The sequence below is a fragment of the Anarhichas minor genome, unplaced genomic scaffold, assembly GCF_050575085.1.
Source record: "Anarhichas minor isolate MPS153535 unplaced genomic scaffold, ASM5057508v1 ptg000055l, whole genome shotgun sequence".
Taxonomy (NCBI): Eukaryota; Metazoa; Chordata; class Actinopteri; order Perciformes; family Anarhichadidae; genus Anarhichas; species Anarhichas minor.
In genome coordinates this window covers 3,959,272-3,974,438 of record NW_027466501.1, presented here as the reverse complement: position 1 = coordinate 3,974,438, position 15,167 = coordinate 3,959,272, and the positions used below count along the sequence as shown (strand labels likewise).

The window sequence follows — 15,167 nt, the reverse complement described above, 5'->3', positions numbered from 1 at the left end:
TTGAAATGACAACACCACAGAACCTGCAGTAGTTTAGGAAAAACTCGTTATTTAGGCAATATTATTGTATATTACAGATACCCCTTGATCTTGATCTAAATAATGAAAGTCCTGGTTCAAAACTATACAGTGGATAATGTTAAATTATTGATATGATGTAGATGAACTAGATAATGTGACATTTTTGTCACACGGTCTGCTAGATGGAAGACTTATGACTCTGTTGCAGAGGGAAGCTTCTCTTATAAACAATCTTTGGCGGAGCACAGACACCGTTTTGCACACAATCCGGCCATCAAGTTTCAAAATACTTTAAGTAATGACAGGCGATGTGACCTACCAGTGGTGATGGCTGTCATTTGAATCAGTGAAAGCCACAGTATTATTATTATTAATTCCTAATTTATTTCTTCATTAAAAGCTTTTTATTCCCTTTTAGCTCTCTCTCGAAACAGATACTGCAGCTGCAGAACAATGTGGTAGTAGAGGCAACGCAGTTAACTGGATGTCCAAGATGTGTACTGAGCAGAACAGTTGAAAAACACAAGCATGTTATAACAACATTGTTCCTAATATGTCTCAAAAAACATATTTGGCTTTTTTTGTGCTCCTGTTTCTTTTTACTAATCGACTGACATATACACCGATACACATTTATCTGCTACGAGCCAAGCCTATTTGTTATTTGTAAAGAAATGCTTATCATTTAGTAAGCGTGCCTAACACTTAGTCAGTGTGTGCTGCAGTGAACAATGTTGGTCTGTTCCTGTGTCCGCTCCTTTGGCACAACAACGATGCTCGACCTTGTGTGTCACACTGGAAGTCTTTCATTGCTTAATGCTTTGTTATTCCAGAATGGTCCACCGATGACTGCATTTAGAGTTTATGTCCAGACAAAACGCAAGATAACATAACTAGAGACCATCTTGGGCCAGGGGCATAAAGTGTCTGTGGGGGGGCCAATGGCCCCTTCGCCAGCCCTTGCTCGGACCACGCCAATCTCCTAGCTCGACCTTCATTTTGACCTCAACTACACTACTGTAACGTTTCGTGACTGCATCTTAAGCGGTTATGACACTGTTCCTGTGACAAAATCTGTCCCCAGACAAAAATATAAACAGTTCCTGTTTACGGTCGGTGTCTCCAGGACCACATGTTGCTGAGCAGGCTGTACTCATGCAGCATTCATAGCTAAATCTACAAAAAAGAATATGCTGTAATTCATATAAATCCCACGAAAATCAATTTGTATGTTATCTTGTATGTTAATTATCAACCAGACCACAACAACCCACACAGGGCAGAAGGGAGGGGTTTGTGGATGGGTCACACAAAAAAGACCTTTCACCAAGGAGACGTATGATGACACACACACTCACTAAGAGAAAACAATATCAGTCTGTCACCAGTAAAAAGTATGCCGCATTAAAACGTCTCTGACAAGTACAATTTACGGCAAAAGATATTTAGAGTACATGGAATGGAGTAAATGTATGTCCTTACTTACCTCTTCTCACAAAGTGGAATTTCACCTCAAGTGTTAGAGTGGACGGGAGTGATTGTTATTGAAACCAGGATACAGTTGACTTCAAACGAATGGGGTCCAGGGGCGTAAAGTGTGTAGGCGTCAGGGTACACAGTAGATGTCTCCAGGACCACATTTCACCATGATGACACACACACACGCACACACACACAGACCCACGAGGTGAAAACAACACCAGCGTCGCTGTCGTGGCCGTAATAATACCCAGCACGACAGAAAAGAATCGGTCCGGCCTGTAAGCGCAGCAGCCTCCATCGCCTCTCCATTGTTCTGCATCTAGGAAAGTCGTGCTCGGCTGTTACATCAGGGAGAGGCACGCGGAGAGGCTATAAACGGCAAGTGTTCCAGGTCCACTTTCAACAATCTAGGCCAGTCACTTGTTCGCAGAAGCCAGCGAGGAAGAGGGAAGTCACAGCATCAAGGTGCGGCGGTGGATGTGGTTGACGGGGGACGAGCACACGTGTGTGTGTGTGTGTGTGTGTGTGTGTTTGTGTGCAAAGAACGGTACAATGTCAGCAACAGCACCGGGCTGATATCTACAGGCTTTCTGAGAAATCAAAGCCTTCCATGTGCTGTTTTTGCGAAGACGCAGGAAACCCGAGATCTTGTGTTGTTATCTCTGCGTAACCCCGGCACTTCCTCCTGCCCAGTGAACTGGTGCGGGCCAGGCAGCAACCTCCGGTTCTGCTGAGTGAAGTGTCTTAAAACTCACTACTGACCAACAGAAGGAGACTCCTCAGGATGCTAAAAGAAGTCAGATTATATAGAAGTCTATGAAATATTTACTCTACTTCTCTCTTGATTTATTACCTCAGTAAACATTGTAAACATCAGTTTATGGTCTCAATCTCTAGTTTCAAGTCTTCTTCAATACAGCATGATGTTCATTTAGTACATTATGGTCCATTTAGAGTCAAACAGACCATAAAGCAGAGTATGCTTTAGGGCGGGGTTTACTGTGATCGACAGGTCGCTGCCACCAGAGACGTATACGGCGTCTCTACGTCACTTTTCCGCATTCCAAAAAAGGATAACTTCTGTTCATTGGTAGCAAAAAACAACAACATGGCGGCAGCCGTATTCCAAGATGATGTCGGTGAAATTGCCGAACTTGAGGCTTCAAAACGACAATCCACAAACCAATGAATGACTACGTCCACTTCTTATGTACAGTCTATGGTGCGGCCGGTCTATTTGGTTCCAGTCGGGAAGGGGGGGCCTAGTGCCGCGGAGAGAGCCTTCCCCCTTCCAGGCCCCCTCTCGTGCTGGACAAAGACAGATGACAGACTAAAGAAACGGATGTACAAACAGACAGGAATAAATCCACAAGCAAATCGCCATCCCTTTTGTTGCCTTGGGGATGCATCTCACTATGGTGGGCTCGCAGGGTGTGAGAGAGTGTCTGGGGAAGAGGAGGAGGTGGCAAGAGCAAGCCAGGCGGTAAACAGAAAACAAGCAACCGGTCAGTTTTTGTTGCCATGGGGCGTCCGTGACAATGAGGACCAGGATGAACTTCCTGTTGCCCCCGGTGACCTCAGATAAGAGCTGGACGCCGGCCCTTAGCGTGGAGAAATTCCCAGACTTTTGCTGACCTTCAGCGACGGTTACAGTGTTAAAGGGGGGGAAAACACGGTCGGCGCGATCTCCGGGCCGTTGGAAACACGCACTTCCCCTTTTTCAGCGGTGTGGTTTTGGGTGTCATGCACTGACATCGAGCAGCATGGGATACATGACGCACACTAAGCGCTCTCTCTCTCTCTCTCTCTCTGCGTGTCTCTCTTCCCATCTGTGGCTGAACGAGACACTTGGGAATGGCTCACATAGCAGCGTTGGTTCATGTGACACTCCGCTGTGCCTTTGGCCTACTTAGCAGAGCTGTAGCAGTCTAATAACTGGGGACCTTTTATTGTTAGGAAGTTATAGGAAATTAAATGAGTTCATCTACCGTTTTACAGCCACTTCTTTGACCACAAAATATATTCGATCACTATTCAATCAGGCTGTTCGCAATGTCAAGTGTGGACACATATATGTGGACACAGCTGATGTCCGATCTGGCACATTTGATCATGAAAGTCGCATTGAAAAGAGTAACCACGCCCTTAGAGGACATTGGTAAAAGCTAAAAGCTAGTATAACAGTAGCACAAGTAGAGAAAAGTCATCAAGTCACTAGAGCGACAGTTACACAGAAATGACCCGCCAGTTTGTTACCGGTAGCTAACATTAGTGAAGACAAGCTACATGCACCACAACATGTAAAGCCTGAGTTAAACTATCCTCGCCGTGAGAACGCGGAGGTCCGCGTGGCTTAAATTTCATCATCAGTGTGTATGTGAAGGCTCTGTGCGGACCGTCTACGTACCGCCATTTTGTGTGTTGGCAAAAGCGGTTGTGTTTTCATGAGCGACCCCCAACATTGTTTCATGAAAGATCTGTAGTTGCCAAACTCCCTTTAGAAAACCTCTCATTTTGCTGCAGCAGGGCCCATGTTAAAGATCCTCCTTCTGACCACTTCCTTGTCTTAGGACATCTGGATCAGCGGGGACCTGTGGAGCAGCGAGGCGAAGCTCTGCTTTTGGACAGAGTAGGAGCTGATGCTGCCTGGTGTGGAACGAATCAGATGTTCTAGGCAGATGTGGAAACGGGAAATAATCCGCTGATGGTCCGGTTTGCTTATGTAGGTCATATAAAGGCATCTGTACTAAATTGAGTCCGTTTCATAACAAGTTAAAAGTTTATTGTAGTAACTTTAGGAGTATAACATCATCTTTTTTTTTTGTAATATTTTGATTGTGGTCGTGACGGTTTTTCTAAAAATATTTTGTATTCAACATCAGTACGTTGTGAATTCTTGCCTCTGCTGATCTGCACCTGTGAGCTGTCCTCTGCTGGCAGAGTGCGTCTGGAGGGCAGCTCTGGGATCAGTCCGGGAGTTGACAGCGTAATGAGCTGCTGTCTTATAAACCAGCCGCTAATTACACACTGCAAACTCGATGAAAACCACACTTTTGCTTTCGCCACTTCTTAGTAAAATTTGCCCCAGAGTGTTAAAAACGGAGCTAACTCCCTCCAGATTAAAGGTCTAAACGTATCTCCCCCCAGTGAGTAAACCAGTAAGAATCTCCTTTTCAGCTCTCTAAATTCTCCTCCTGTGAATACTTCCTGGTGGCAGAGCTCTCCCGGTCATGGTCTGCAATGCGAACACCTTGTTCCGAACGCAGAGTAAAGCAAACAAGGAGAGAGAGAGAGAGAGTGTGTGTGTGTGTGTTTTATGTGTGTGTGTGAAGTGAAAACACATAACAATCAAGTGCTTGCGGTCTCCTCCGGCTAAGCCACGTCTACGACTCTGACCATCCTTTTTTTCTTCTCAGCCTCTTTACATTTCCTTGTTTATAGCTCGCCCCCGCAAACAATTTATTCTTCCCTGTGTTGTAGTTTATTTGCCATGACCAGCAGACATATGGACGGTGGGCTGTTGCCAGAAAATGTTGCATCTTTGTTCAAGCCAGACCTGATGATCCTACAGTGCAGCAGCTCTGCCATACCGACACCATCCGTCTTTCCTCCCTCGTCTCCTCTCTAATAAAGACCTGGGACGTTTTCTCCTCCAGTACCCGAGCACTGCTGAGGTTTCATTTCACGTCCTCCCCAGGCTGCTCGTATGCCAAGTAGCTCAGTGCCAGGCCGGACTCTCCCTGCCAACTCACCCTCCAGCCTGCTTATAAACGCAATCTGCCGCTCACCTCTGACCAGACCAGCTCCATTCACAGTTTTATCACAGGTCTTCTAAGAAGATACCCATTGCACTTAAAGAAGTGTATATACCATGGGAAGGAAAATACAGCAATGTAGTGGTTAATAAAAGAGGTTTAGTCTATGATCTCCAGTCGTTACCCATCACGCTAGAGGTGGGGTCAATGGTCAGTACATTCATACATTCAGCTGGCCAAACTGACTTCAAATTTCAAGGTCCACACACATAAGCAACAGAATAGGTTGTTTGCTAATGAATCCCAAAACAACACATATGACCGTTGTATTTTAACATTGTGAAACGGTCGCAGTTTAAACAAGTGGTAAAAGTTGTGAAACGGAACTACTTGGTTAGGTTTAGGAATAGTTCATGGTTTGGGTTCAAATTGTTACGTAAGTTTCGTGCGGGAAGTGGTTACGTTGCAACATAGTTACGCGTACTAACGCCGTAAAGTTGTTACGCATGTAACTTAAAATTGTAAAAAACTTAACGTGTTGACTTTTGGTTTAAACACCAACAGCGGTCTCCTTGGTGAAGGTCATGTGTTTGTTTGAACCGCTTTATACTAAGTCACCTGACTTCCTCCATTTCTCCCGTCATAATCACTACGGGCACTAAAGATATTTTTTCAGTGAGGACGACTATGTGGTTTTTAATATTCATAATCCCCAGAGGATGACTTGTTATCACTTTGATGATCCTTAAGGTTATGTTGATTATGTTGACCACTGAACAAACATTTTCGCCAAAGACAAAAATAAAAAAAATGAAAACCTAATTCAGTCCAGATTTTAAAAAGAATTGCTTTGGATATTGATGATGCCCAAAGAATGAATACTACCACGTTCTGTGGCCCCATGACTTTTCCTCTAGCACCACCGTCAGGCCATAGTTTTACTGAAGCGCCACGAGATAAAATATCAACATCAGGCACAAGATATCTAGCTTAATAACTTAACACATTCATGCTCACTGGGGATATTCCCTTTCCATTTTTGAGAACTAAAGGAGCTGAGATACCCTCATAATAAGCTAATGGGGGGATTGGAATGAATTTTACAAAGCACATTCACATTCACGCTTTGGGCAGGGGTGGCCCAAAGGTTAGAGAAGCAGGTTAGTGTGGTCAGTTCGAATATATAATAGTTAAAAAAGTAGATTCACCCTTTCAGACAGTGGTACCACACGTCAAATTATGGACACAAGACGCTGTATCTCAGAATCTAAAGACCTGACTGCTATCACATTTACTTCGAACATTCATGCTCCCAGGGGGAAAAAAACGTTGTTAAATTTGCTCCCCAGAGGATGAAGAGAGTCTTAATCTTAGTCTTTACTGTCGTGAAACTGGTAGACAACTTGTCTCATACCCTAACAGGGCAGATTTACATGCTCCACAGAGGATGAACCTTTTTGATAATCCTGTAGCCTTTGCTCTCGAAACACCACACCCAAAGGTTGTCATTTTTGCCTCAATGGTTAGGGCTCTAAGAATAGCCAAATAGTAATTGGGTTGTTTTTTCGGAAGCAATGAACATTGCCGTCTCTTGGAACACTAGCAGGGCTTTGCAGTAGAATCCAGTTTCAACAATATCAGCCAGCGAAGGTGAGTACACTCCAAACCTAATCGCTGAGTAAACTGATTTATGTCAGATTCTCCCATCACCACTTCCCCCCGAATAATACATTCTGTCAGATGGCTCATTGGGCCTTTCACGAGCTGCTTTGAGAACCATCTTCCCATGTCCGTTCCCATTGCCTTAGGAAGCCCCGTGTTTGCTGAGGAAATATTTGAGGAGTGTCCATTACCCAAGCTGTTACGAAAGACTTCTTTACGGGAAAGTTGGAGTCTGCTCAGGTCTGAGAGGGCAGCCGGCCAGAGAGATGATGACTGTAGCAACCGGGGAGGTTGGCTCAGAGCTGGAACAGGCAGAGCTCTGGACAAACAACAGCCTGTGTCACTACTTTAATAGTGAGCGGAGGGTAAACACGTTTCATAATCAAATGCGCACTCGCCCAACCTACGCGGACACTGACTCATTTTTACTGTTTGTTTTTCGGCAGATCCGGCAGGGTGCAGGCAGGGTGGAGGCAGGGCGACGATTCTGCAGTCGACGGAGGAAAGTGATCACCCATTAGTTTCTTTGTTCCTGTCTCACTCTTTTTTTATCTGTCTGTGGTTTTCCTTCCCCTCCTCTCTGTCTCTGTCTCTCTCTCTCTCTCCCTTCTGCAGCGGCGTGTGATGTCTGCAGCTCTCGCCCCTCCTCCGCCTCCCGCGTCACTTCCCCTCCCTGGACGGCTGTCATGTCAACACAAGCACACCCCTGCTCACAGGCATGCTCTCACATACAAACTTGAACACAGTCACACACACACACACACACACACACACACACACATATACAGTCACACTCAGTCACATGGGAGCTGCTAATTACGACCACACAAAAGCGGAAATACAACTTTCACAGCTGGCTGTTTGAGCTATGCTCACATCGAGGCGTATAATTCACAGACAGAAAAAATCAACATATTTACTTCATTTTTTCCGCATACGCACTTCAGAGAAAAAAAGAAAAGGTCATGGGCTTCATTTGTCAGATTAGCCTCTGATGCTGGGGTTACAAATAGCAACGCGGCGCTGGTGAGGAGAAAGGAGAGAGATGGAGACAGTGTGGAGGGAGGACAGTTTAGCTGCATAAATTGAGGAAAAGAAGAAGAGAAGTGAAGAGAAGAGAAATTGGTTTCAGCGCCGGCCAATTCCGCGCAGCAGCCGAGAGAAACAAGGAAAACGCAGCACACGCTCATTTGTATCCGAATGAAAAAGATCTATTTGTTTCAGACAGGGCGAGCACAATCATCTGACGGACGTCACGCACAGCCTGTGACGCAGATGGGGAAAGTCTGTTTCCAGCAAGAATATGCATGCACCCACAAACCCACAACAGGGAACACGCGCAAACCGGCGGGGGGCCATGTTATCAGCACCGGACTCCTCTGACACACTCCAGCCATTTCAAGCATGTCCTTTATGTGAGGTTCAGGCTCGCTGGTGCCATGTAATGCTCTCAATGGGTGGAAATAACCGCTTAGAGGTCCGAAAAGTTGGCTTGAAGAGGCTGATGGATTTATTACTCTGCTAATAAGGCCAAACATGGCAGGATTAATGCTTGTTATTAATGGGTAATGCTGCAGGATTATTGCGAATTTCATTATCATGCAAGTGCTGGAGGACGGCAAAGCCCGTGTTCTACACTGCGTGTTGTTGTTGGGGGGCACATGGGGCATTGATTTGTTTATCAGGGAATGAAATTCAGAGAAAACACACTTGGTTGGTTTCGACGAAGAAAACCCCCCAAAAAACGAGGACGCAGGGTCAGATGTGTGAATTCACAGGCGACGCAAGCCTTTGAGTTTCTACTGAAGCAGGAACAGTGATTATATGAAAGAAGTTCCGACACTGTTATCAGTTTCTTTCATCTCGCTGGTGGTGACAGAGGTTTGTTGTTGGTTCATAATGCATTACATGGTCACTGTTTGGCTGTTACGTAATGTCTGTCCCAGCATAAAAGTCCTATTATAGCAGTAAACGGGGAACCGCTGACCTTTCACAAGTGGCCCGAACCTGTAGAACTACTTTTTTCATGTGGTGACAGCAACTAATTCGATATTGGATGAGTTCTTAAGCTTAAATGTGAGCCTCAACAGAAATATTGGTGTTTTCATTCAGTTTCTGTCAATAACAAATTATTATTTTCATTTGCCATGAATATTTAGATTATTTTACAATGAATTAAAGCTGCTTTAATGTTTTTTTTAGTATTAACAATGGATGAAATAAATGCGACAAACCCAAAGAGAATTATAAGTCTCTGTTCCCTTCACTTATAAGGAGTATTTCAGCTTCTTTACAGCACATTCTAACTCCCAACTCATAATAATACCAAAGCTTGGTCAGTGCTCCTGCTTCAAACTAGGACGCTCTAGGTATCTCTCTGGTGTCAGTTTTGGACGTGTGAGGGACGTTGTGTCCATTTCCGCGTATTTACATGCATAGTGTCTTTTCAAAATAAACTTCCGTGTACACAATAAAGGTATGTTGGTTACGTGACTAACATACCTGGCATCAGTTAAGTATGAAAGTTGAATAACAAAACTACGGAAAAATAAGTCAATATTGTCTTGGTTTCGATTGGGACAGGAACAGTGGTCTACTGGGTGAAGGTCCTGAGATTATTTAGTTTGTTTATGAGCTGTTTGCTAGCACATTAGCTCATGGCTATCCTGGCATTTTAGAAGCCAAACTAGACAACTACCGATTAATTGGCAAACTTAATTTATGGGCCCCGCTACAGTGGCTTAATATTGAATCATACTGCCTAAAGAAAAAAAGCTGATGAAGGTCATAAAGAAACTATTTTCGAAAGCTGACTCTCATACATTTCCTCTCCAATTCGTCCCTGCTGCTCATCCACATTTCTACCTGCCAGCCTTTTACATGCTTCCTCAAATCGGCCCAGTCGGAGAGTCAGTCCGCCGCCGCTGGAAAAGCATCTCCGGAAGAGACATCCGCATCAACAACAGCGGATTGGCTGTCTGAACTCTCTGTGCCATATGCGCACAGTGACCGCCCTAGTTATGAATCAGCAGAAATGTTGCTCGGTGCGTGCGTGCGCTAGCGTGCGTGCGTGCGTGTGTGTTTGCGCAATTAGCCCGTGCAGCAGGCAGGTGGTTTTCTTTGTTTTTCCTCAGTATGAAATATTGAAGCGCTGGCGGCCCCTCACGGACACGTTTCCAAACACCCCGCAGGAACATTGGCTGGCTTCATTAAACAAACAGGGGGGCGCTTGAAAGCTACACACTCGTGAATGATGTTCTTATGAAGACGTAGTTTATAAAACGTTTAATCCCACTTTGCCATTCAATTATATACAGCTCAATCATACTTAATATTTGAACTTGTTTTAGAAACAGTGTCTCTCAGATGAACTCGTTGTAAACTTTCTGTAAATGTCACACAAAATCATAAAGAACTTCACGTGTCATCGTACTTTAGGGTTGGTCTTTTAAAAGAGAGGCAGGACATCAAAACACTTGTTTTTTGAGCTGCGGAGCGAGGCCATACTCCCACTTGTTTACTTCAACTTAAATTTCTATGTGCGCAACACCACCTGGAATGCGGACACTGGCGCATACACGGTGCGAGAGAGAACGCACATGGCACATGATCGAGAGGAATCTCCCCTGCGCGAATATTGCGCTTTCCTCTCCAACAAAACACACTTTTTTTCCCAAACGCTGCGGGAGATGCGTGGGTCCTCACACCGGAATATAGCAGACCGACCGTTCGCGCAACGCTAGCGCACAAACGCACTTGCGGCAGCAACGTGGAGCCGATCCCACATCAGCCCGAGCTATTAGAAATAACTTCACTCACGCTGAAAAGGCGCTCCTCTTCTGCTCCGAGACCAGGGAGAAACACGCGCACTGACAGGCGACATTTTCCTCCTCTTTTAAAGTGCGTGTCATAGCTGGCAGGTGCAGCTGCAAATAGTGAGGTCCCGTCCGATGAGGTGCTCGGTCCGCCCCGGCCAGGATCGGCTGGGCTCGGCTGGGCTCGGCTCGGCTCGGCCCGGCCCCGCTGTTTCTCTTCCCGCAAGGGGCTGCTGGTTGTCGGCAGACGGCTGCGCACATTTGGGCCCCTTCTCCATCGTCCGAGAGCTCAGCGCACTCCGCCTCTGTGTTCCTGCCTTTTCATTATATCATGTTCATGTGACACGCTCAGGCCTCTGTCAGTGGAAACTTAAAGGGACCTCCCACGTGATGGCGCTTCGTGCGCGCTCACGACGGGCAGTGCGCGTCCCGGGTAAATAAGATGTTGCGTCCTTAATAAAAGTAAACCAGCGGGCCCTCAGACTGGTTTCACTGTGTTTATACCGGAATGATGATGATGATGACTGTTATTAGTGCCTGTAATAATGATGCCAATAGTGGTGATGAAGATTGAGAAGATAACTGTGATGATGAAGATATTGGGTGTGATGATGATGATAGTGATAGTGGTGGTGATGATAAAGAAGATGATGATGAAGAAGATGACTGTTATTGTCTGTGATGATGATGATGATGATGATGAAGAAGATAACTGTCAGTGTCTGTGATGATGATGATGAAGATAACTGTCAGTGTTTGATGATGATATTGATAACTGTCAGTGAATGTGATGATGATGATGAAGGTAACTGTCAGTGTTTGTGATTATGATGATAGTGATGATGATATTGATAACTGTCAGTGAATGTGATGATGAAGATGATGATGATGAAGATAACTGTCAGTGTTTGTGATTATGATGATAATGATGATGATATTGATAACTGTCAGTGTATGTGATGATGAAGATGGTGTTGATGATGCCTCTTTGTTGGCTATATATCTTTCAAAGTGAGCTCATGCTGTACGTGACATCATCATAGGGTGACTAACTTTGTGGGGAAACACAGCTGATCTCATGTCAGAGACAGACAGACAGACAGAAAGGTCAGGACATATATATATCTCATTTGTAATCATATATCACATTTGTTCTAAAAATGAGTTTTCCTTGTTGACCATTAGCTCTTGTTTACATGCACACCTTCCCCTCCAGAAGATGTGTCATGAGGACTAAAAGATGTGCGTATTACATCCCCAGCCTCATTAAAACGTCGCTCATTGATTTAAAAACAATGCACTACTTTGAAAAACAGCCAGGAGTGATACTAAATAAAAACTTTGGTACCAGAGTACTAAACAACTAAACTAAACTTCACCAGCACTCTGCAATTTGCAATAAGTGGAAGAAAGACTCTGCCCAGGGCTGGACGCTGCACTTAGAAGAAACACCACACCTTCATTCACGTCATCAAGTCTGGAGGAGGTCCAGTTGCAGATGATTCATCAGAAACTTTTACCAGAATGCTACAATGATATAAAATCCAAAGTAAGGCTTAAGCATGCTGGGAAGCACCATGCTGCTACTTTCCACCCTCTCTGGGTGTCTTTACCGCTAATTTCTATTTTAACTAGTCATTTCATGTATTTTGAATATCCCCAAAGGCATATTTTTCGTTTCTTTTCTTGAATCCTGTTGCTTCCAATGCAAATCATCTTGTTATTTTCTTACAATAACTTCTATACAACACCTGAAGCAAGAGAAACAGTTGGTTTATTATAACTTCCCATATGTCAAACATATAAGAGCTCACTTCTAATACAAAGCTGTGACAAGGATAAAAACACATTGATGTAGAAAATAACGTATTCAATGAAATTGATAAACACTTGTGTCGTGAGCACTATTTGACTTGATTTTCTCCACAGAGGGTCTCACTGGCAGTCCGGACCGTGTGAACATACCAGAGGTCCGGGGGTCTCAGGGGCTGGCGGACCCCCTGTGGTTTGAATTAGTACGGATTACAACTCTGCCAACAAAAGACACCTCTCCACTTCCCCCGTCTTCTTTTTTTGTGCTGTCTGCTCCTCTGACCAAGTGACACTGCCAACTAAAAGTGGCTCCTTTTGAGGAGCTGCCGACTCTTTGAGGAGGTATAATCAATTGCATGCTTGTATATTATACAGAAAAGTTATTGCTTATCTATTTTTTTTGTCAACTACATAATCAATTCTCTTTCTCAGCTTTATTTACAGCCCATTCGCCAGGACAAAATGTTGTCACTGCACCTTTCTGTAACCCACGGATATGTTGAATGTGGATATTTTTGCATTCAGTCAGAGCAAGTGACGTAACAAGTGATAGTCTAAAAAGGGTTGATGGTCAAACAAACACAGGACTTATGCCAAGGAGACCTCTGTTTGTGTCCAGTGTGTAACCAAAAGTAAAAGTTGACTTTACACTTGTTAGGTTACATAAGAAAGTCTGCTAAGGGTGGTTATAACTTATCTATGCTAGATATACAGTGTCACGGTTTTGATGTTGTCATAGTAGTTATGTTGTAACGGTTGTTATGTTACGTTGTCACGGTTTATATGTTGACATGGTAGTTATGTTGTAATGGTTGTTATGTTACATTGTCACGGTTTATATGTTGACATGGTAGTTATGTTGTAACGGTTATTATGTTACGTTGTCACGGTTCATATGTTGTCATGGTAGTTATGTTGTAACGGTTGTTATGTTACGTTGTCACGGTTTATATGTTGTCATGGTAGTTATGTAGTAACGGTTGTTATGTTACATTCTCACGGTTTATATGTTGACATTAAACGTATCCGTTCAACATATCCCGTTTACAAAAAATGTACAATGCCAACATTTTGTCTTCCGACAGGGTTGTTAGTTATGATATTAATTGAAGAATAACAAGCCAGCAAATGTTTTGTAACAGATAATGACTGTTTCATTATCATCACAGTAACTGATTCGTTTTTGTTGACTGATCAATTACTCTCCTCCCTGACCGTCTGCACATCAAGCTGTTTGAGCTGCAGGTACCCGCCCTATCTGTGTGGCGCACAGAGATTCTAACCAACAGGAAGCAACAGGTGGCTCACAAGCCAGGAGCAGGTGTCTGTGAGCATATTTATTAATCTTAACTTAATAAGGATGTGTAGCATAATGGAGCATTTTTATCATTTTGAACTGCCCATAATTCTTTTGTTTAAATGTCTTTATCTTTTAACTTTACCTTTTAATTTACTGGTTTTATCACCAAAGTCAAATTCCTGTGTACATTTTGCATTTGTACATTGTACTGATCTTATCTGGCTATTATTGTTAATCATTTTATTACATTACTCTATTTATTATTTTGCCTCTAGCCTCTTGCCACACCATCATTATACATAGTGAGTTAATTTAAAAGTTTAAATAAATAAGCAAATAAGAAAATAGGAGATTATAATGAGGCAGAGTGGTTACAAAGAAAATCTGAATATTGATCCTTGAAAGCTTAGTCCTTTTTTACTTTTGCTCCTAATTATAAAAGTAAACAATACAATGTACAGTCTGTATTGGACTTTATGACATCTCATACCAAAAAAAACGTGTGGGGATTTAATGTAACATTAAAAAAACACTCTTTACATTCATATACTGCAAATGTTGATCTTCATTCAGAGTGGGGGACGGGGGAAGAGGAAGTGCCGGGAAAAGAGGCCCAGTTAACTGGAATGAAGCTGCGTTCACATTACTCATCAGATGATTCATCCACACTGTGAGCTATCAGTGACTGCACAAACACTGAGATCACCCAGAAAGGCGCTTTTAAAAGACAGTTGTGCTGTCTTTGTTTCGGAAAGGAACCAGTGCAATGTTAAACAGATCTATAGGCCAATGGCTAGTACATAACATCTATTAATCAACTTTATGACATGACAAGACAGGACACAGCAGGGCAAGATAGGACAAGACGAGACAGGGCTTGAAAGGATAGGATACAATAGGACACGACAGGACAAGACACAACAAAACAAGGCAAGATGGGGCCTGACAAGACACGATAGGACACCTGATTAATCCCTGAGGTGACATTCAAATGTCATTGGAGCAGTGCACGAAAAATACAACAAAAGAGCATGGCATCCACTTTATAGTAGTTACCAAGATATCTCTGGCTATGTGAAAATCTAATAATCTAAGTTTGTACATTCACTAGATAAACATTCAGTTTGTTCAAAGACACAGAGTACACTCACTAATTCAAGTTTTATTCCTTCAAACTCAAGAACTTCCCAACATATATTGTCTATTTTTCAGATAACTGTCTCTAACAGTTATTGCTGTGGACATTTTATCAATATGTTCTCCCTCCAGTAATAAATGGTTCACTACAAGTGACAACTGGATTACCAACCAGGCTGGGCA

The 15,167-nt window shown here is 43.5% G+C and overlaps 1 long non-coding RNA gene across 1 annotated transcript; it reads left to right on the top strand.

Annotated features, from left to right (window-relative positions):
- Nucleotides 1-10,415: 10,415 nt before the first annotated feature.
- LOC142931925 (uncharacterized) lies at nucleotides 10,416-14,392 on the top strand. The gene is made up of 2 exons (XR_012947431.1): nucleotides 10,416-12,284; nucleotides 12,665-14,392. It is a non-coding gene; the product is annotated as an uncharacterized LOC142931925 (long non-coding RNA).
- The last annotated feature ends 775 nt before the right edge of the window (nucleotides 14,393-15,167 follow it).